The sequence below is a fragment of the Pleurodeles waltl genome, chromosome 6 (assembly GCF_031143425.1).
Source record: "Pleurodeles waltl isolate 20211129_DDA chromosome 6, aPleWal1.hap1.20221129, whole genome shotgun sequence".
NCBI lineage: Eukaryota > Metazoa > Chordata > Amphibia > Caudata > Salamandridae > Pleurodeles > Pleurodeles waltl.
In genome coordinates, this window is record NC_090445.1 from 1,317,780,489 (window position 1) to 1,317,805,084 (window position 24,596).

The window sequence follows — 24,596 nt, forward strand, 5'->3', positions numbered from 1 at the left end:
TGTAGAATAAGCCTGGGACCTCGGAGGAAACTTCAGAAGGGAAGAGAATGCCTCCTCATTTAAACTAGAAAGAGCAAGGCCTCTCTGATTTGAGAACGGTCTTAGGCTGTCAAGGATGAGTAAAGGCAGAAGGGTCACGTGGTAGGCCAAGTCACCTTTTCGTTGTCAGGACAGCAACATATGTGCAGGATGCCAATCTGGCTAGTGTCTGAGTATTGACCTGACTAGGGCTCCCCTGGCCTGGACGTATCCACCTTTGGGAGCGCTTGGGGCATGGAAAGGGTTTGTAGCATGAGCCTCTGCTCACGATGTTGGCCTTCTTTGGCCTAGCAGCAGTAGATGGAATCTGGAACTTTCAAAGGCTACGTAGTTTCTGCTCAAGTTCTCAACATTAATTGCTCTTCTACTTCTTCCCTTGCTCATGAGGTGTATTTCTCCAGCACATTATCACTGCCTCTAAAGAAAAGTGCTTGGTTACATCACCATCTCCTATTGTTACCCACTTAGCATCATTTTGCTCATTTAACACCATCTCTTTCTTGCAGATGTTGCCTAATGGATTACTGGGCCTTCTCTTATTGCCACCTTTTTTTTGGCTAATCATGCACATATCGCTGCGTCTCCCCTCTGGCCAGGAAGCTGCTGTGCAGCTGACCACATGCTGTAGTCCTAACTATAATGGTAATAATTTGCTAGCCTATTTCCAAAACCTGCGCCTCCAGCACACTGCTAAGCGCTGCAACCCAAGACAAGAAAAGACCACCTCTGTGGTGACTCATGCATGACACCAAAACACTTCCCCATAGGATTCCAACAAATACAACACTTTACCAACCATGAACTCCTACCCAAAAATTTACCTTGGCATCCCACACAGATATAAAACACTAGATAAACGGAACAGTACAATACAATACCACAAGATTCCAAAAGGTCAGGTGTGAGCTACAAAGCACAGCTGACGGCACCAACTACTACTCATACCACCAGCACAGTTATGGTCATAGTAAGGGATGAGCAAAGCTCCTAATGGACAGGTCTCTATTAGGCTCCTGAATTTTTTTGTTATTTTCAGGAATTCTGTAGTACGCTTGTAAATCCAAGTTCCAAAAATTACTCCACTTCTTATAATTATGCTACAATTCATGGAAAAATTAGAACGCAGGAGCACCAGAACAATACAACTAACCAGAAAGCAAGCAACTGTCAACAAATGTGTTTTTCATGCTATTTGTAGTGCAAAATACATCCTTGCATCAAAAAATGATGCAAAGGTGTATTTCACGCTAAAATATAGTGCTAATGATGGCTGTGCATTTCACATGAATAGTAATTTTGCTTACTTTTCCTGAATTGTCACTCAATTACGAAAGCAAATTCTTCACTTTTTGCATAACTCTACTTGAAATGCCGATGAAAGCAGATTGCGGGTGACATCTCTGCACTGGCAAAGGTCAGCAGGACAGGACCTAGCGTTGAGGATTCAGAAAGCCTCCTGAAAGTAGTAGGGGGTAGTTTGATTTTTCAAAGTTTTCAGGACTCGCCATACATTCACCTTTAACTTAAATAAAAAGCACGTTTTGGGTGATATCGTCTCAATTTTAAGAGCCAGCCGGGATCGAGTCCAGGAAACAGAAAGGCATAGCCAAGACACTGCAACCAGACTTAAGGTCATAGGGGTTAGTTGTACATGTTTCCTAGTGATACGTAATCTCTAAATGATTAAAATCAGAAAAAGAATGACATTTCTTGTCGCATATTTAGAAATAGTGCTGCTCACCTCCTTGAACACAGCAACTTCATAGTACACTCCTATGGTTGAGATGCTAGAAGGAGTTATAGCACGCATGTGCCTACAGGCCTGAAGATTGGGAGCTAGAATTTGCATTTTACCTGAGCCTGAAGCTCAAACACAGCCTCACATTTAGGGCCTTATTTAGAGTTGGCAGGATGCAGGATATCTTCCAAAAAAGAGGGGAATGAACTGTCCACCACTTTAAGAGTGCACTGGTGTTAGTTGCACTCTTAATATGAATGGCAGTATATCCTTCACTTTTGGGGAATGTTGTCTATACCAAACTCTAAACAAGGCCCTTAGATACTGGGTAATTTTTTGACATTTGATAAAGCAAGAATTACGGCCATGGGTTCAAAGGTTAGATATTTTCCGGGCTCTCTAGATCTCTGAGAGGCCTGCCTTTGAGTTTTAAAAGGCACGAATGTTAGTAATTGGCACCCAAGTCTTAAATCCAAAACGTACTATCTATTGTTATTTAGATAACATGTCTTATAAGGTGCAAGGGCTGGTGACAGTGTCACTGTCATATCTTTATGCTTAACCATAACTTATATGTGTGCACACATTATTTTGCATTTAGATGTAGTGGAATGAGTTATTTATATGTATTGTTTATCTACAGAAAGGGTGTATGCTGCTTCTGAAATTCCCCGACTTACCCACTACCTTAGTTTAGCAAGCAATAGGGATGTTCCCCTCATGGGAGCAGATTTTACCTTATTTTGCACATGCAGTCTTAATAACATGTACTTGCATTGACCGATTTGTATTGCCTCGATGGCATTAATGCATGCTGCATTCCGGTGAGTAGTGTTAAATGCCTAATTGATTACATTTGAGACTGTAACTAATTTGCTAATAAACCCTCATGGTTTGCAGTTTACACCTGTCTGTCGTTACTGTGGAGCACAATCTGCATCAAGTTTGCTGCGCTCGAGATAGAGGACCTTCATAGTGGACGTAGCAGAGTTTCGAGTTTGCGCTGAGCACGCGCCAAGTTAATGTAGTGCAAATACCATCCTTACCAATTCTGCTCTCAGGACATGGGCCCTGATTTATTCAAAAGTGGCGCAGCGCAGTGCTGCGCCAAGAATAGCAGCGCTGCTCCACTTTTGAAACACAGGGAGGCGCCGTATTTACAGGAATAAGGTGCACCCGTGTTTGTCCTTGCACTGGCGCAGAATTAAGCTGCCATCCTTGCACCATAGTAATTTGCAGAATAGTACATTTGATATACATGTGAAATCGCACTGCTGCTCAAGGGAGCACGGAGATGTTCACAACTTGCTCGCAAGGAACTGTTCTAACAAGCATCTGTTTATTGTTTTGTTCCAATCAATTTAATATTATTCATACCACCACCGACACCTATAAAAATAAGTATTTGGTCTGAAATCAAATGTTTAAAAATATAAAGTATACATTTTACCTGAAAAAAACAATGTTTACCTCTTTGGGAAGTTTGAGGTTCCAGACAAAAAACATAGAAAGTGCATGGCCTTTTGCATACAATGTGGCCTCACAGAATATTACATCACATCAGGTCCCATCAAATGACTAGTACTCCTCTGGCATTGTTGAAGCGACTTTGCAAGAAGCAGCTTTCCTTGTGCAGGTATCACTAACAAAATCAAAAATCATTAATAACAACCGTAATAAAATAATTGAATATATTTTAAAGTTCTATTAAGTGAAAATGCATTATATTTGTAACATTGGGTGTAAATGTTTGCCTCAAGTCTATCGAAAATGTGTATCTTTAGTCAAATGTGAAAAAAGTGTTTCTAGATTGCTACATTACTACAAACACACATGCGCCCGCGCGCACACACACACACACACACATATTACCTAGTGGCGGTGGCCACTAGGTTGTTATAGTTATAGTATTCTTCACGGAGTCACGAGTGGTAGAAAAGATACACCGGTTTGACCACAGGGAGGGGCTCCCACCGGGCCCCAGTTTAAGAGACATAAAATGAAAACTCGACAATTCAAAGTCTGTATACAGGTAAGGGACAATTGAGCCCGAGTATTCATGTTGATTGAAGTCCAGATTACAAAATGTAGGGGACTAAATTAATAGGGGATCAAGTCCCTATGTTGGTCTGCGTGGGGAAGTGTTAGCAGAAGCCCAATGATGAAGCATGCCACGGATAGTGGGTGAGGGCAATTTGGTAACAGCTGAGCTGTTTCTTATGTGTGGTACTAGTCTATGCTGCTTGGGTAGGGTGCTTCTACTGTTATTTCTTGTCCTTTATGTGAGAGTGTTATATTTATTACTTAGTTTCTATAGAAAAAGAGTTTTTTGACCTGTTGATGAATCTTCATGAAATTTTCTAAAAAAAAAGTTGACCTTCATGTCAGATGCTGTCTGAAACTTTTGTGGGGAGATCCCTCAAGTGGAGGATGAGAAAACATTGGGGTCGCAGAAAGTGTTTTCTGCATGTTAATTCCCGTAGGGTTTTTGAACAGGACCACAGCCTGAACCATTGGACGGAATTACATCAAATTTGGCAGGAAGGTAACTCTTGGTCCAGAAAGAGCACATGTAGTTATTTGGTGTAGATCTGTCAAGTAGTTTTGGGGACATTAAAGAAAATTCAAATTTGTATATATAGGGACGCAAAGTCTCCGTAAACCCTCCCGATCGCAGGCTGAGATTTGATTGCCTGCCAACACTTCAACAAGGAAGCCATCTTGGGGAAGATTTAAAAAAAGAAAACTGGCCAGGGTAGGGGCAGTCTGACCTCTTAGCTCTGATGCTGGGGTCCCAGAAGGACAAAGAATCTCTGCAGATCCGGCAAAAAGAAACCAAAAAATAAGCAGGGGCTCCGATGGCCCAGATCCCGGTGCATTGTTTAATTAAAAGGAGGAGGGAATACTCAGCCCCCCTCCTGAAGCTCATTAAGCCCCAGGGACCACCACCTCCTTGGGGCTAAATGATAGAAATTTGAGGGCTGCCCAGACTCACCAGAGCCCTGGGGACCACCAGTGCCCTGGGGCTAAATGTAATGGGGGACCACATGGATCCCCTGGGCCCCAGGGACCACCACTTCCTGTGGCCAACTTAGCAGTAATGGGGAGGCCTCACAGACCCGCCCCATGCCACGGGGACCACCACCTCCCGAGGGCTAAGTTAAAAGTAATGGGTGGCCCTCCTCCACCACCTCCCCAGGGCCAAAGTAAGTTTTGAAAGTGGGAGGGGGCCACAAGGCTCCCCCCTCGGGCCATATACTGCCCCTGGGACCACCACCTCCCCAGGGCTGGCCCATGAAAACAGAAGGAGGGGGTTCACACAGCCCCATCCTTGAGCTGATAATGGCCCTGGGAACTGTCACCCCCCAGGGCTGGTGGGCACCCCAGGACATAGTTTTTTGCTCTGGATTGGTGGGTGCTTTGACAGCTCCCGCCACGTCAGAGCAAAACACAACTTCGCTCCCAGCAATCGACAGACAGCTCTCGCTTGCTGGGAGCGGAGTTTTCATCTGTTGCCTTGCTCGCACAGATGTGGACAGGTAAACGGACTGAAGAGTTGCTCTCAATGACAAGAAGCTGCATATTTCGCAGCTCCCTGTCTGTGACAGCAATGCTGACTCCTGCAGGAGGCAGGGAGTTGGCTGGGACTGCAGGGGCATTCAGGCTTCCCCATGTTCCCTAACTGTGAAGACTGAGTGGCGTGGGGGGCACCCAATCGACATGGCCAGGCTCTGGGGAATGGGGTCACCGGGATCAATATTGGCCCACGGATGGTGGCCGCTCAATACCCCTCCCCAAATATTATACAATATGTATTAAGGCAGAGTCCAGGGGGATGGGGTCCCTGGGGCCAAAATGAGCAGGGTGATGGGGGTCACGCGCCCCCGCCACCCCAATATAAAATATGAGGAAGTCTCCAAAAAACAAAGAAGCAATCATGTCATAAAGCTAACAGAAAGGACCCTGGTTTGATGGAGATTTACATCCTTGTTGTTGCATTGGACTCTCAGTAGGAAGATTCATATTATCCCAGAATTTTTGTAAAAAGATGCACTAGTCACAATCACTTTGCCAAACACACACAAGGTCACTGGAGACATTTCTTTGTGGTGACAACACACCTGTACTGTTGAATATGCACTGGACAGTTACCCAAGGAGTTCAAAAGAACCCCACTTGGGTAGATATTTTGTGCAAAACTGTGGACTTTTGTTGGATGAAAGGGCAGGTGAGGTTCCTGTGTGGCCGAGTCACTTTCACAGTTACTAACACACCCCACAGACACTCACACACCTACTCACAGACACTCAGACACTCACTAAGACACTCATGCATCCATTCACTGACCTACTCAGACATTTACACACCCACTCACAGACCCACTGAGACTGTCACACACCCGATCACAAACCCACAGACACTCACACACCCACTCAGAGAGGCACTCTCACACCCAGACTCACTCTCATACTTACATACTTACTCTCACACCCAGACACTCTCAAAACCCTCTCTCACACCCGAATGATGCTGTCACACTCACTCTCACACCCAGCACACCCTCTAACACCTATTCTCACACCCAGAGAGACAGGCTCTACAGCCAAACCTGGCCATGCATGGCGGTGGTTGGATTAACATACACTAATTAAAATTACTTTACGTTAAAAAAACATAGAAATTCACTGAAAAAAACAAAGATTACTGGGATGTTATAGTTAGGAAATAGAATTTAAAAAAAACATAGAAATGTACTTAAAAAAAACCAAGGTTACAGGGATGTTATAGTTAGGTTCTGAATTTACTCGTACAAAACCATAGAAATTCAGCAGTTACCGTTAATTTCAAGCAACTACAACTCACGTCCTACAGTAATTATAACTCTCACCCTGGCCATGCACTGCTAATTACCCCAGATATTACACAAATATAAATTAAACAGAAGTCAAATTATTGAATTAAAAACTATGCATGTCAGGGGCACAAGTTGTTGTTACCTTAGGGCGCGAGTTATAGTTACTTGAAATAACTCTAACTATAACTGCTGAATTTTTATGGTATGTGTGAGTAAATTCAGAACCTAACTATAACATCCTTGTAGCCTTTGATTTTTACCTGAATATAGATAGATAGATAGATAGATAGATAGATAGATAGATGTAGTTTACAAAGTGCAAACCTAGACAAAACACAGCACAAAGCTATTGGGTCAAAGTCAAAGACTGAAGCCCAGATTGACTAATGGCTTGCATTGTCCTTGCATCACCCAAGCAACACTAGCCCTTAAATCAGTTTTACTAGGCCATGCAAAGCCACCTTGGTGGCTCTGCGTGGCTTAGTAGATTTAGAGTAATACACATCCTGCACAAAATCATTTCTGCCTGTAACACAGGCACCTTGGCACTATGGTGCAAGGGCTCCTGTGTTGGTGCTAGGCAGTACTCAATGCACCAGTGCAGAGAGAGCAGGAATGCCCCATACCTCTTTAAATATGGAACATTCCTGCTATCGCTATTTGACGCAAGTTGTCTTGCTGCAGTGCACCAAATGTTAGTATGTTTGCCTATGTCAACATGAGTTGGGAAGAGTAGCTGGTTTGTGGATTGTTACTGCATCATGATGTAGTGACCATTCAGCTGTTTCCTATATTGAAGCTGGGTTGGAGTTGTCTGGGTAGATATAGATTATTGTTTTAGGTTCTCAATGCAGAGATGGAAAATACTTTTAGCCTTGCTTTTTTGCACTTTCTCTCTTGTCTGAAGGTGTCCTGACTACAGGTGTGTGGAAACCAAACAAGATGGTGAGCATGTCATCCATGCAAGCAGGTGTTCCAGTCTTGACGGCTTTGGAGATGATACAGCTCGGTTTGAAGGTGATGTGGGCTGGCGAGGGGAGCCTATGGAGTTCCATCACAGTTCGGGTAAAGTGACTGTATTCCATCAGGCCTTACTAAACAGTGAGCTTTAGCAAGCACAATGTCCTTAATATGGGTTTTTTCAGATACCCAGTACAAGATAAGATGTGTGGCAGCAGATTTATTTGAGCATTAACAATATGTAAGCATACACAATAGTTGCAAATAGCTTGACACATATTAAAGGGATCATTCAAGTCACTATAAAATACCAAAAGATAATAATACGTAAGCTTTAAAACTTTTATGGCATGAGCCCAGAAACATCACAACAAGACCCCTATCAATTCTCTCTGCAGTCTTTAAAAGTTCTGACATTATTTATTCAAGAGGTTCCTGAGATTCAATTAACAGTTTTGAAACATATCTCCATTCACCTGCAATTGGTGAAATTCCAAATTTTGCAGCACTCACGGAATGTACATGTTCAAAAGGAATTAAATGATGCGCTGACCATTGTTTACTAATATACCCATTTCCACGTGCTTTACAATTAGTTTGTCCTGGTTTCAATGTTGATTTTCTGTGGATTTCAGTGGTATTTTCCCAATCTTTTCAAACCTTCCGGAATCAGTGCTTATCAGTGTTTATTCAGAACTGTGCTAAGGGACACATTTGCTAAGTAGCAGAGCTCCATCCCATAGCCTGCACTGTGCATGTGTTGACAGTGTAAGTGCTGATTCATGTTTTGGAAGATAGGAGAGACACTGGTAGTGATGTTGATCATCCTGAAACAATGGGACACACAGCCTTGGATACCTGATGGCTGGCACAAACATCAGCTGCCACTCAGGATCACTAAGGGGCCTATGTAAGAGCCCCAGTGCCATTGTCATGGCCTGCACTGTATGTACAGGTTTGCGAATGACCACTCTTTTGTGACTTGAAGCCACACTGGAAATTGGTCACCCTCCCACGCATCACTTAGCGTGGAAGAGGCTTGCAATGTGTGTAGCTACAGGTCTGTCACCACAAGATACATAGCATTCTGATGCAGGTGTCACCTAAAACCGGAGGCAGTGCCAACATCAAACACCACTCCAGAGGTGTTGTTTGCAGGTTGCAATAAGGAAATAGACTGTGATTTGACCTCATATGGATGTGCCATCTATGTATGCTGCATACGGCTGCACACACAGAAACAGCCAATTGGCCATCAAAAATGTATATGTATAGGAAATTGTCCCAACCAGCATAGATACATCCACCTCCACAGGGCAGCTAGCCAAGCACCCTGGTGAAAGGTTGGTAGTCTTGGTGCACAGCTGCATATTAGGCGCAGGCGCAGGAGACAACAAAGGGTTGCCTAGTAACATGTCACACATGGTGCATTCCTGCATAGTCAAAATGTTGCAGCACAGTGCTGCCAATGTTGGAGCTGTGTTGTGCATTGTCACTTGCTCATTAAAATGGGCCTAAGTGTTGCACTTCATCAAAATGGCTGGGATGTCCAGGCTCAGTAGGGCTACCAAGCTGTCAACACATCTGACCCCATTGTGTTGTGAGGATATGTCATGTCCCCTGTAGTGATAGCACATTGATACACATGTGCACTTCACAACACATGGTAAATGCATACTGAGCATCAGTTAGGATTCCAAATTATATGTCCCAGGTCCTAGAGCCAAGTTTGTCATGTTCAACAACACAGTGCTAAGAAACCTTTGCACAAGGCCAGGAACTCACACCATACCACAAACACGTATGAGACACAACCAAATCAAAATAACAACTACCATGCAACATGGAAAACTTGTTGCAAGCCTAAATAATAACTCACACCTTTTATCTTTTTCAGGGGATCAGCGGTATGGCATACAGCCGTGAAGGATAACCCAATTTTCAAATCCAAGCACAACAGCAGTGTGTGCATACAATGAGGGACACCGGAAGACACGCAATATCGTGGAAAGGACATTTGACTTACTGAAAACAAGATGTAGGTGCCTGGACCTCACAGCAGGCAGCCTTCAATATACTCCACACATTGTGTGCAAAATTATCCTGACACGTGCTATCCTGCACAACATATGTGTGTGGATGAACGTTCCGATGTATGACCAGGTAGTTGAACTGCCTGAGGAGGAGAAGGAGGATGGTGGTGATGATATGGAGGGGAAACAGCACAACACAGTTGCTGGTGTATGCCAGAGACAGCACATAGTTGAAAACTCTTACTCCTTCTAAGAACCACTGAATTCACCTTGTCAATTTTGTAAATAAACACTTCACTAATACACCCAATCCTGCTTTGGTCTCTTCAATCTCCACTACACATAGCATAGGAATGTGAGTCAAAGGTCATGGATCATGTTACAAATAGGAATCTGACAAGTACTGTTGTAACATCATATGTGATGTGTAAGATTGTACTGTCACCATCACACACATCACTAACAGCCTCATCACTGGTATGTGACAAATGAAGGACACAATCTATGGACCACTACATGTTTTGTATATTCAAGTTGGCAACTTGTAACTCAATAGGTCATCAGACACAACTACATCATGTCCAAATAGGATGTATGCAAGGGGGCCACACATGAGGTAGTGGATGTCAATAAATAGAAATTAAGTCATGTTGGAACTGAACACTGTCACAACTCAGTGTGAGAGTTGCCATGGCTGCATGGAACATGTGTGACAAGGGGTTGACATCATTAGTAACAATGGTCATCATGATTTGCCCAGGTATAACAACCAATGGTATAAGTTGGGCCTGCACAGTCTATCCATGGTAATCTGTCCTGCCACTGCCATGGGGCACAATCCTGACATAGGGTACACATGACCTCACACATTACACGGACACGTCAGTGGAATGCACATCAGCATGAATGAGAACATATTCAGCTAGGGCTGCAGGTTCACCACACAAAACCAACAATCATTGGTAATTGCAACTACTTCAATAAAACCTTTGTGATCAAAACATATTCTGGGTGGAATGAAGGCAGAGTGTGTCATACACACTATGTACCAAAGATATATACATGTCAGGCAAATATGCAGGCTTTCACAAGTCTCCATAAACTCAAAATCTACATATGGAGACAGTTGTTGGGTAATATTTCCTAGGTAGGAATGGTTCACCCATTATCAACAATGACTGACCTGTGTATGTAGTTTAAAATATTATGCTCTGTATGACAACATCACACATCACAGATAAAAACACAATACACATTCACAGATCAGAACTATTGCATTGAAGTGACTGCCAACCATATGTATCTGCACTGGTGTCACACACGCGTATATATGCACGATATGCAACAATCTGCATGCTGTTGAGTCTGTAACACACACATTGGTGGAACAGACCAATCACACGCTTATAACATTGTTGCATGTACTACTACATGTGGCCATACCCAAAATACCACACTGCAGCAAAGCCCATGTCATATGTATGTTGATTCAGGGTTCATCTAAGGACATTGCAAAAAAAAATGCAAACAAGAACTGAGTCAAAAAATATGATGCAAATGCGTATAAAACACCCGCAAACGCAAAGTAAATGACGCATGGACCCTTAGCGTGAATCCCACCTTGGCACACCTCTCAATGATGCCTTCAGTGAAATCGACGCATAACCATCATACGTCTATATAATTGATGCATGTGCATTATGCATCTAAAAAACCTACGCTTGTGGACAGGTTGTATTCTCCTGAATTAAGTGTATTTGCGCCAGTCTAAGCCGGGAGTTCACATGTCCAACCATGATACCAGTGCAGGTCAGATGTCTGGTGAGTCTTGCACAACCATCACGTCGGCACACATTTCAGAGGCCACCTGTGCCCTGGCATAGTGTCATGTATGAAATGCCAAGGCACCACCAGCCTACCATGCTCATCAATAGATTTCTGCATTCTTTGCCGTCTGACTACTTTAAACTTGTGCTGCTGGGGTGGACATTCAGAGCTGCCACATGTTCCCATGGCAAATGTCTCAATTTAAGTCCTGAAGTCCTAAGAGGCATCACGATGTATTCTGGAACTCTGAAGTTTTCTGTTATCATTATAACTATGCTCTCAAAACCCCAAAAGTAAAGAGCAGTTGCGTAAAAAGCCAGGATTACCTGAAGGGATCATGGATAACTATGGGACGCCTTGCAACTATGAATTTTGTTGGTATGAGGAAAATCCTGTGCCATGTTTCACCATTATCCCACGTGCATGGTGAGAGCATTCTTTTCAAAGGGGCCTATCACTACAACTTGCTTCAAATGTTTAATACCTGAGGTGTTTGGAATTTGATTTGCTATCAATACTGACTTGGTGAAAAAGGGGGCTACTGTATTAAACGGTTTACCCATTTTGTGCCAATGGGTAAATGTGATAATGCAAATTAGTTTATCTGTCTGTCCTTTCCCAAATCAGTGAAAGAAATGAACACTTCGAAAAGTTCAAATATGATTTAATATTTATAGAGACTCGACAGTACTTAAAATAATTTGATAATATCGAAAGCGTGCTTTTAGACCCTGCACCTTTGATCCTAGGACGCAAAACTGAAGGCAACAAAAAGAAGAAACAATATTTTAGTGACGTCCCTAAACAATAAACTTCAAGCAGAATAATCTTACAGCAGCCCTTCTAGCTGCTCCTTGTATACCAAATTTAAATTGTGTTGGCCCCTTAAGGAAGAAATAAACATGTTATGAGGGCTGAAATTAATTCAAGCATTCTACCCTTCACCGTTTTCTTCTTTTCAGTAAAACTCTCTAAGTACGATGGGTATGCCCAAAAGTGGGCTCCATAGCTCACTGGGCCATGTAACACAGTCTGCACATCACTGAGGGGGGCAAAACAAAGCTGAGACCAGTCTGGAAATCTTGTATTTTCTTTGAGAAGGACATGGCATGACATAGCTCGACTATTCCTATCTGCGCAGACCAAGATTGATTTGCATAAGGTAGGCCCCTGACCACGGTAATAGAGTGAATAAAAAAATGGACTGAAATTCTGACCAATTATTGGCCAAGGTCTAGATTAATTCAAGCATTCCTCCTATCACGCTGTTTTCCTAGCAGACGAAAAGCAGAGCATAAGTGCAAAAAATCTCCTCAGATCTTCTTGGAATATAACTGTATTGTACAAAAAATCCTTGATTTACCAACAAAGTAAAATTCCTCAAACTGAGTAAAGTGTGCAGAGTATAAATAAAGACAGTGGTTAGACTCTGTGGTGTGAATAAAATATTAGACTGTATTAACATAGCTGCCACCTAAAAATTTAGAATCACGGAAACCAAGAAAAGCTCCTTCTCTGATTGTATCTCCCAAGCATTGACCCCGTCCAAAGAATTATTCCATACTGTATTAGAACTCCATTCTGCTTCACCTTCTTCAGCAACCTTATAACACTTTAAAAATGGAATAATCCTGCTCAATTTTCAGTTTTTCTTCAACAAGATTAAGCTAATACATGACAACATCTATGCAGAAAAGATTCCTACACATGATAACCTAGTGGTTGCCTCCTCCTGTAACCACCAATCCAGGGCCGCGAGGCACAGGGAAGTGGAAGGCCACTATTGGGCCTCACAGCGGTAAACATGTCTGCAGTGTTAATGGAAGAGAGGGATGTAGCATAGCAAAGGTGCCATGGGACGTGGTCAAAGTAAAAGTAACCCCTCAACCCATCCACGGACTGCAAAGTAAACTACATCCATGATTTGGGTACATTGGGTGCCTACTATCCCTGGGGCCAGGTGCAACATTACCTGCTGCACATGGACCCATGCACACAGCATAACCATTGTACAGCACTGTACAGCACTGTAGAGCAATTGCTGTTGAGCTCATGGAAGAAGGCCACCTCCCCTAGGCCTGACAGTGCTACACCTGAGCTATGATGCCTATGGAAGAGAGCCGCATCCCCTACACCTCACAACCATAGTGTAGCACTGCGAGAGCCAGGAGAGTGGAGTTCTGGGAAGGGGAGCCCTCCTCCATAGGCCTCACAGCAATAGTATAGAGCTGCAAGCTTAGGGCTGGGTTCTTGTACACTGGTGCTCACTAACATGATGAAGGGCTGCAATGCCTCAGGAAATGGGGGTGTTTTTCGCTGGACATCACATCAATGGCCTAGCACTGTGGGGCCCAGGTGAGTGTGGTCTCACCCCTGGGCCTCACAGCCACGGTCTAGTTCTGCAAGGCCCATGGAATCATCCCTCAAAACCATGGTAAGGACAAGGGGAGAAGAGTTCCCTTCCCTATCACACTCAGCGATGACCCAGCACTTAAGGAGATTTCGCCTTAGCCTCGCAGCCACGGTCTAGCTCTGCGAGGCCCAGGCACGGTGGCCAACTTTCCATTATCAATTCACAGGACACTTTGTGTGCATGAAGATACTAAGGGGCATATTTAAAAACCCCTAGCATCTCGGAGCATCACTTTTAGAGATGCTCCATTGGCGCTATGCACTGCACCGTATCTATAAAGTGGCGCTAAGCCACTTTTCATGGCTAAACACCACCTTGTAAATACAGCCCTTTTACACGCAGCACTTTGAGTGAAAGTGGCATGCAATGGGTGTTGCTGTGGGAATGCCACAGCAAAACCCAATGCAGTTTGACGCTGCCCCAGATTTACTTGTTTTTGTACACCTGAGGCAGCGCCACAATCTAACGCCACCCCCAGGGGGATGTCCATAACATATAATGGAATTGTAATATGGCGGACGGTATATACATGATGTTTGTGATAGAGTAACATCATCTTCCAAACTGCAAATCAGGCCCAAATTGTGTTGCATGTGCGGATACATAAGAATATGTTTTCTGGAGAGCAGGTGGGTTTAGAATCACATAGCCCAATTTTGGGTTTCATTTCAAAATCCCACTCATCTAAATCAGGCCATCTTAAAAGAGTAGTAGCCTGGACACTGAATTTATCAGATGTGATCACTATTCATACGGTATTTGAGTTCTAATCCTTTTACTATCTCCTGGAGTAATCCTTGACAGTTCCTAATGAAAATCTTGAGAGAAAGTCTGAGAAAATAATGAACTCTATCCACATAGAATGAAATTGCCATAAGCTTTGAAACACCATTAGTACATCTTTGCATCTACAATGCATAATGCCCAGTAACCACGTTCTGCCACAGGATCTGGTCCAGTGGGTACATTTTAGCCATATACCTGGGATATTTGACATCCATCCTCAGTTTTACCACTTCACATAAAGCTGGAAATACACACTGTATTGTAAAGTTGGGAAGAGCTCACAATCCAGTGATATTTTCCTAGGAAGAGTTGCCCAATGGCCTTCCCATCAGAATTACTGCCACCCAAGATGTGGTCTAATGGATTAGTTGTAAATGAGGAACCAGGAGACACATTTTTTTCCTGGCCTCACATATGGCCTGTGTGTGTGCTCTTGAGCAGTCACTTTTTCAAACTTATTCCAACTACTCCCCTTTTGGCAAGCTTGTAGGTATTTTGACTCAATTTAAAAGATGCTAGTAGGTAAGTGGTTAAATGAATTGGCTAGATGCTACCTCGTGGAGGGGAGAAGTGACCAGTCACATGGCAGATTCACCAAAATGCAATTTAGAGTTTCAAGTATAGCATTTAAATAGAGTAGCAGTGTGCTGCAGTTTTGGGTCTACTAATTTAACACACTGTTTGATCCTGGGCACATAAAAATGTATGTACCTCTGTCCACTGATCATACAGCTGATAACCACCTTGAAACAGGCTTAATGTAAGAAACAGATACCAGGACAGGTCCACGGCATGGCTTTCATTCATACATTCACGTTTGTTTGCAGCTCAACAGTTGGCCATGCTTTCGAAGCCGCTTTATGCCTGACCCCTCATGAGCTGCAGCTCCTTCCTCTCACCCTCCTACAAGTATCCATTTTACAGTTAAAAAAGGGCTAAAAAAGCGAGAATTGCTTATCGTCTGAGTGGGTGGAAACTGTTGGGAATCTAAAATGTGAGACAATGGACACCCATGATTGCAGGGCTAACCTGCAGAATGTGTTTCATTGCAATTGGACTCCTGTAAGTCTTGCAGTGCTACACCATGGCTGTGAGGCCAGGGTTGCACCAAGACACACCTTGCACTCAATTAGATTTGGCTGAGGATATAAGAGGATCAATGTGTCATGTCCTGGCTGTGACCCTCATGTTGGTGGGCTGAGTGTGAGCCCATAGCAGCTGCCCACACTGCCCATGCCTAGCACTGGCCCTGATTAACATGATGCCTTGACTTAGATATGAGCAATCAGAACCGAAAAACAATCTTTTAGTTCTTAAACATGGGATGCCACATAATGCATACTTCTTTCTCAACAAAACCCACGCCCTTTCATGTAGACTGGTTGAAATAATGTTTTTTATTTAATTTATTATGTGATGAAGTAATTTTTAAGCAACTAAATTTCAGGTAAAAAATTAGAAGTGATAAATTTGAACAAAAGAGATAATACAAGCATCAACAAGTTTTATCAATCGTTCATTGGAGCTGGGTTTTCTGATTGGTGGATTTGGCACTTTCACTATCTGCTGTTTTCGTGGGGTTATTTGGCCAGGTACAAAGACCATCTATATCTTTGTAGTGAGTGAGACTGCTGAGTGGAGAAGAAAGACAGGTGTATTGTTTGCCTATTATACATGATGGGTAAACACATGTAAGTGGAAGAGTGGAAGTCCTTGTATTGGTTATATATATATATAGCTTTATTAACATCCAGTTGATGTATTTCACAATCAAATATTTACATAAGTGGGCCTTTGAGAATTATAGAAAGAGTAGTCTTCTGGTGCTAAGGCTCTCAACTTGGAAAAATACCTAAGCTTTATTGACTATGAATATCATAAGAGATGCATCAGCCATTGTGTTATTTTGTGCTGCACTATGTCAAGTTATGTTATGCTATATTGTATTAGTGTAGGCCTGTCATACCAATGAGGGTGAGAGAAGGTACTTATGGAAGCAATGTTACTGTGACTAGGTGCTTTGGGCTCTCTTTACAGCGTAAAACATAAGTTTGGAAGCCAAGAGGAACTGACTTTAAAATCCCTCCAGGAAGCAAGGACGATACAAAGGGTGATGAAGTAGTTAGTTTCTGGTTGACAGTGGTAGTTGCTGTTGGCTGATAGGCTGACTATCTATGCACAGCTGTGGAATTTTCCAGAACACGTTATTCTAGTTACGGACTGGTTCATGCTCAACAGTGGTGCCCATGGAGCAGCTTTATGGGGCTTCATCCCCACCAATCCCTGCAAGTTTGATATGATGCTGACATCCCTCATTATTGCAAGGACCGTAATAGACCAGGGCCCTCCCTTGAAAGGAACAACCAAACTCTGGGAGGGGACACAAATGTTGGATTAATAGGTATTAGGCTTTGTAAAGTCATGGGTAGGCAGATTACCAGAGGCTCCTGTTTGAGCAGCTCATATTCGCCAGGTACACCAAGGCTCAGGGGTCAGAGGAGAGCTGTCAATATGTTGCATAGGTAGTAACCCTGGGAGCACTTAGAGGCATATTTAAAAGCCCCTAGCACCACCTTTCGCCACCCTAGAATAATTTCTTTTACACTAAGGTGGTGTTAAGGAGGTCTTTCTCCTACGCCGTATTTACAAAGTTGGGCAATGCTTGCATCAAAAATATTGAGGCTATTGTCCTAACAACCGCCATGGTATACATATGGAACATCCATGGGGTAGTTAGGTGGGGCAGGGGTGACGCAAGAAAAGTGGCGCCTGAGTAGGAGTTACACCTGAGAGGACCTTAACAGTTCACCGACGGGGAAACCAAGTTCATGTTAGAATACTTTAAAATCTTATACCAAAGCACTCGTCTGCCCAGTGACTTCTTGGGGCTATGCAGACAAATGCCCTATTTCTGAGTTATCCAAAGAATTTAAAGGTGTAAAAGACCTACGTGAAGAAGCGGTGGATAATCATCAGTTTTCACCACTTGCATTAATCGTCTTACATCCCAAGTTGAAAAGACAACATGCTTCCCAATTTTGTTTCTGTGGAAAATATCTTAGACCACAGTTGGTCTTGTTAAAGTAAGTGAGTTCTAGCAAGGGTGCAGAGACTAATCCCAGTCATAGCTTGCAAATTCTATCTTGTCTTCAATGTGGGCCACGAAATGTAGCTCTATGACCTTCATGATCGATTCCCACTTTCAAGAAATTGTCTAATGAGATTCAGATTTAATAGGATGCTTTATCCGATGAATAGGGAAAAATGGAAGTGTGTGGGCCGATAGGAATATTTATTTGCATTTTGGATTCTGTCGGCATAGAGACTGTAGTGTGTCCCTTATTATTTTGTCTTTTGTACTCATTATTACACAGGAACTGCTTAGTCATTTGATGAATGTCTCGGGACTTCGGCAACGAAGTGCTGCATTGTTTTATTTTATGGTGACGGAACCCATTAAAGTGGGGTGGGCGTTATCCAAATTCATTCCAAGAACATTGAGGCTGACCTTCCATTTGACGGTAAGGAAAATGTTCACGCAGCGAAGTGAAGCTACAGTCCTGGGCAGGCAGCAAGTCTCTAAGTCTACAATGATGCAAATGATGTTTTACATTTACATTTGGTGCGTTATACACATGCAATGATATGACTATGGCCCTCATTCTGACCCTGGCGGTCGGTGATAATGCGGCGGCCAACCCGCCAACAGGCCGGCGGTCCAAAATATGCAATTCTGACCCTGGCGGGAACCGCCAACACAGCCCGCCGCATTAACACTCCGACCGCCACGGCGGCACAAACAAACAGCGCGGCGGTCCCCGCCAACAGCCAGGCGGCAGACAATGTACCGCCCACCCTATCACGACCCACCAATCCGCCACCTTTTCCGGGGCGGGAGCACCGCCGATAAAAACACGGCGGAAACAGACTACGAACGGGAAAACGCTCACCTCTACGCACTCCACGCGAGATTCCGGCAGTATGGAACCCGAGTTGCAGGTCATCCCCGCACACCTATACCTGCTCATGTACCAGGAGCACGCCCGGCGGCGCGGAAGACATCGGTGAGTACTGCACCTACGACACAGGGGAGGGAAAAGATTACCGGCACACACCCACCCACCCATACCCACTACAACACACACATCAATGCATTCCCACAGATCACTGTCACAACCCACAAACCCCAGTAATCCCAATAAATAAATAAACTATGTACAAAATATATACAGCTACTAAATGTAGTCCAACCACTGTCCGTGGACCACAGGGGTCCTGTGCAAAGGGGCAAGGCCCAGTCCCACGACAAGAACTCCACGGAGAGAACACTGCAGGGGCATCAGAAAGAAAATAGGACAGGCACCTCAGGGGGAAGGGAAGGGGGGGCACCTCAGCCACTTGAGTACACGACGCCAGATCCACGAGGGGACTCCATGACCACTGGGCCATCCTGGGGAGTGCAAAGCCACAGTCCATACAGTCCATACAGTGGGTGGCCTGCCCACTGAGCCATCCTGGGGAGTGCAAAGCCACAGTCCATACAGTCCATACAGTGGGTGGCCTGCCCACTGGGCCATCCTGGGGAGTGCAAAGCCACAGTCCATACAGTCCATACAGTGGGTGGCCTGCCCACTGGGCCATCCTGGGGAGTGCAAAGCCACAGTCCAAACAGTCCATAACAGACCCCACTGCCACTGGAGGAGGCATGTTGGTCAGAGGACATCCTGCAGCCCTGCCCGAGACAGATCCTGCCCTGCCACGTCTGCCAAAGGGCCAGCGGTTCTTGCCTGGAAGGGCCCAGTTCAGCGCTTCTTGCCTTGAAGGGCCCAGTTCAGCGCTTCTTGCCTTGAAGGGCCCAGTTCAGCGCTTCTTGCCTTGAAGGGCCCAGTTCAGCGGGTCTTGCCTTGAAGGGCCCAGTTCAGCGGTTCTTGAGACGGCGGGGCCCAGCGGAGCGGTGCTGGAGACGGCGGGGCCCAGTTCAGCGGTTCTTGAGACGGCGGGGCCCAGTTCAGCGGTGCTTGAGACGGCGGGGCCCAGTTCAGCGGTTCTTGAGACGGCGGGGCCCAGTTCAGCGGTGCTTGAGACGGCGGGGCCCAGTTCAGCGGTTCTTGAGACGGCGGGGCCCAGTTCAGCGGTGCTTGAGACGGCGGGGCCCAGCGGAGCGGTGCTTGAGACGGCGGGGCCCAGTTCAGCGGTTCTTGAGACGGCGGGGCCCAGTTCAGCGGTGCTTGAGACGGCGGGGCCCAGTTCAGCGGTTCTTGAGACGGCGGGGCCCAGTTCAGCGGTGCTTGAGACGGCGGGGCCCAGTTCAGCGGTGCTTGAGACGGCGGGGCCCAGTTCAGCGGTTCTTGAGACGGCGGGGCCCAGCGGAGCGGTGCTTGAGACGGCGGGGCCCAGTTCAGCGGTTCTTGAGACGGCGGGGCCCAGCGGAGCGGTGCTGGAGACGGCGGGGCCCAGTTCAGCGGTTCTTGAGACGGCGGGGCCCAGTTCAGCGGTGCTTGAGACGGCGGGGCCCAGTTCAGCGGTTCTTGAGACGGCGGGGCCCAGTTCAGCGGTGCTTGAGACGGCGGGGCCCAGCGGAGCGGTGCTTGAGACGGCGGGGCCCAGTTCAGCGGTTCTTGAGACGGCGGGGCCCAGTTCAGCGGTGCTTGAGACGGCGGGGCCCAGTTCAGCGGTTCTTGAGACGGCGGGGCCCAGTTCAGCGGTGCTTGAGACGGCGGGGCCCAGCGGAGCGGTGCTTGAGACGGCGGGGCCCAGTTCAGCGGTTCTTGAGACGGCGGGGCCCAGCGGAGCGGTGCTGGAGACGGCGGGGCCCAGTTCAGCGGTTCTTGAGACGGCGGGGCCCAGTTCAGCGGTTCTTGAGACGGCGGGGCCCAGTTCAGCGGTTCTTGAGACGGCGGGGCCCAGTTCAGCGGTGCTTGAGACGGCGGGGCCCAGCGGAGCGGTGCTTGAGACGGCGGGGCCCAGTTCAGCGGTTCTTGAGACGGCGGGGCCCAGCGGAGCGGAGCTGGAGACGGCGGGGCCCAGTTCAGCGGTTCTTGAGACGGCGGGGCCCAGTTCAGCGGTGCTTGAGACGGCGGGGCCCAGTTCAGCGGTTCTTGAGACGGCGGGGCCCAGTTCAGCGGTGCTTGAGACGGCGGGGCCCAGTTCAGCGGTGCTTGAGACGGCGGGGCCCAGTTCAGCAGTTCTTGAGACGGCGGGGCCCAGCGGAGCGGTGCTTGAGACGGCGGGGCCCAGTTCAGCGGTTCTTGAGACGGCGTGGCCCAGTTCAGCGGTTCTTGAGACGGCGGGGCCCAGTTCAGCGGTGCTTGAGACGGCGGGGCCCAGTTCAGCGGTTCTTGAGACGGCGGGGCCCAGTTCAGCGGTGCTTGAGACGGCGGGGCCCAGTTCAGCGGTGCTTGAGACGGCGGGGCCCAGTTCAGCGGTTCTTGAGACGGCGGGGCCCAGCGGAGCGGTGCTTGAGACGGCGGGGCCCAGTTCAGCGGTTCTTGAGACGGCGGGGCCCAGCGGAGCGGTGCTGGAGACGGCGGGGCCCAGTTCAGCGGTTCTTGAGACGGCGGGGCCCAGTTCAGCGGTTCTTGAGACGGCGGGGCCCAGCGGAGCGGTGCTGGAGACGGCGGGCCCAGTTCAGCGGTGCTTGAGACGGCGGGGCCCAGCGGAGCGGTGCTTGAGACGGCGGGGCCCAGTTCAGCGGGGCTTGAGATGGCGGCCGGTCTATGGCCAACTGCTCATTGACTGGTGGTGCACTCCTGGGCAGCGGGGATGTTGCTCCTTCAATGCCCACCTGGGCTGTGGGTGGTGGGGCCCTCCTGGCCAGCTGGGCTGGGTCCTCCCTGGGCAGCGGCTATGGGGGTGGTGGGCTCCTCCTGGGCAGCAGGCCTGCAGCCTGACCTCTCCGACTTGCTGCCCTTGCCCTCCTTAGTCGGGAGTCTGTGGCCCTTTCCTCCCTTTGGAGCTGTGGCTGGTGACTGTCTCTGGGTGGTGTCCGGGGGGGATGTAGAAGCCGGGCTCCTGCGGCGCCCCTTCCGCCTTCTGCTCCTCTTCCCAGGGGGTGGGCTGGCTGTCCCCTTGCTGCTGGGCGAAGATCCAGACATGCGGGCTGGTGGGCTCCAATACCCCTGCACCCTTGTCAAGGGGGCTGCAGGGCTGGTGGTGGCTGAGGTGCTCTTCTTACCCCGACGAGAAGGAGGGGGGGCTCAGGGTCAGGAAAGAAGTTAGCAGTGGCGAGGAAGAGTTTCTTGGGACAATGGAGAGTGGTAGGTACAGTGGGAATGGGAGTGGAGGGAGAGGATGTGGTTGTAGGTGAGTCACGTTTGCTGTCTTTGGGTGCAGGTGCAGGAGGGATAGGCTGTCGTGAGGTGGATGGCTGTTGGGTGGGTGGGTGGCTGCGTTTGTGTGGTGTGGAAGAGGGGGTGACAGACACAGTGGGAGAGGACACAGGGGACGTGTAAATGGCAGTGGGGGTGGTGACTGCACGTGTGCGGACTGGACTGGAGGGTGTGCTGGTGATGGAAACACTGGCTGATGGTGAGGTGAATGGAGGTGTGAGTGTAGACGTCACAGGGAGGGAGGAGGGAGACGAGGAGGTGGGGGTCACAGAGGTGGTAGTGACTGTTGGCATGTCTGCATCGGAATGTTGCGTGTGTGAATGTCTGCGTGATCTGTGGTGCTTATGTTTGGATGAGCTTCTCTTGGGTGTTGAGGTGTGTGCAGGCTGGTCTGATGGTGTGGGTGGGACAGGCAGAGGAACAGGAGACTGGGAGGAGGGAGTTAGTAGAGGGAGGCAGGAGACAGGGACAATGGCTGCCGTCAGTGCTGAGGCCAGAGCCTGGAACGATCGCTGATGGGCAGCCTGACCCGAATGAATGCCCTCCAGGTACGCATTGCTGCGATGAACCTCCCTCTCCACCCCCTGGATGGCATTCAAAAGGGTAGTCTGCCCAACAATGAGTGTTCGGAGGAGGTCAATGACCTCCTCACTGAGGGCAGCGGGGGTAACAGGGGCAGGGCCTGAGGTGCCTGGGGCGAAGGAGATGCCCGGCTTCCTGGCAGAGCGGGCACGGGGCTAACGCTGAGGGGCTGCTGGGAGGGCGGAGATGGTGCGCTGGTTGGCGGCTGTACCTGTAATGGCGGGGGGCACGGATGGTGCCACCCCCGCAAGGGAGCTCCCTTCCGAGGACGTGTCCGTGTCGCTGCAGGGTCCAGTCCTCCCCGTTGTGGAGCTCCCCTCGCCCTCCGTCTCACTGGTCCAGTCAGACTCTGTGGCATGGCCCTCCTGGGCCATGTGAGATGCAGCTCCCTCCTGCCCCGATGCCACTTCTCCTCCGCCTGATGATGCTGATGCACACAAGCACAGAAAGACAAACAAAAAGGGGGGGGGGGAGAGAAATAAAGGGATATTGAGTACATGGATCTCCGGTACAGTTAGCGGACATGACAGACACAGATGCCCCCTGCACTAAGTTGCGCACTTGGGGTCCGCAACGCATTCCGTGGAACATGCCCTACACGCCTAGAGTTGACAACTGCACCCATGGATGACACGGCCCAGGGATGGCTGTACTGACAAACTACTGAGGGTGGTGGCTGGGGACACAGGGGCTTACGGGGGTGCCCAGCCTACAGATATCGCCCTGGCCTAGGGGGACCCACAGCCCTCCTCCCCCACCCAGACACCTCCACTGCGCGACAACAGAGTAGATAATGCTTGTACTCACCCCCTTGTGTCTGCTGTGCTGCCCTCACGCGCCCATCCAAATCAGGGTAGGCCACCGCCAGGATCCGGAACATCAGGGGGGTCAGTTGACGGCAAGCACCCCGCCTACGTTGGGAGGCCATCCCCAGCAGAGACTCGGCGGTCTTCTTGGTCCCGCGGCGGATGTCCTCCCACCTCTTGCGGCAGTGGGTGCCCCGTCGATGGTGGACCCCCAGGGTCCGGACTTCCTTGGTGATGGCACGCCAAATCCCGATCTTCTCATGGGCGAGGACCTATGTGACACGTACAGGGAGGGAGAAATACCACGTTCAAGTTTGTCTGCATTTTCCTTGCCAGTGGCCCAACGCCCCCCATCCCCGCCAGGCCCCCCGCCATGCCCCCCACCAGGCCCAACATGCCCCCCATCCCCGCCAGGCCCCCCGCCAGCCCCAACATGCCCCCCCATCCCCGCCAGGCCCCCCGCCAGGCCCCCCACCAGGCCCAACATGCCCCCCATCCCCGCCAGGCCCCCCGCCAGCCCCAACATGCCCTCCCATCCCCGCCAGGCCCCCCGCCAGGCCCCCCACCAGGCCCAACATGCCCCCCATCCCCGCCAGGCCCCCCGCCAGCCCCAACATGCCCCCCCATCCCCGCCAGGCCCCCCGCCATGCCCCCCACCAGGCCCAACATGCCCCCCATCCCCGCCAGGCCCCCCGCCAGCCCCAACATGCCCCCCCATCCCCGCCAGGCCCCCCGCCAGGCCCCCAAGCCAGCCAGTGGCCCCAAATCCAGATTGAATTAAACTCACTTGTTGGTCTGGAGGACCGTAGAGTAGTGCATACTGGGGGAGGACCCCATCCACAAGTTTCTCCAACTCCTCTCCAGTGAAGGCAGGGGCTCTTTCCCCAGGCGCAGCAGCCATTGTCCCTTCCAGACCAACACTTGCAGTATAGGTCCTCTCCTGTGAAAGTTCAAGTCGCAAGTGGATAAGTAGATAGAAAATGGCGGTCACGTCCGCGGCGGTGCGTACCGCGGCGGTGCGTACCGCCACCGCCGGCGCCCTTCGCCATTGGCTCCTGAAACCCATAGGCTTCAATGTTAACCAATGCGGCTTCGCGCCGCGGTCTTCGCCCGCCGCCCGCCGCGGTGTGCCACGCCAGCGCATTGACCTCACATCCCATTGTCACACTTCACAGGTCAGGCAGCCGCCATTTCCAGGGCCCACATGGCTCAATTTCAACTGCGTCACA

The 24,596-nt window shown here is 48.5% G+C and overlaps 1 protein-coding gene across 2 annotated transcripts in view; it reads right to left on the reverse strand.

Moving 5' to 3' along the window:
• Window positions 1-24,596, reverse strand: part of MMRN2 (multimerin 2) — a 242,478-nt gene that overhangs the window by 51,552 nt on the left and 166,330 nt on the right. The window lies entirely within an intron of this gene.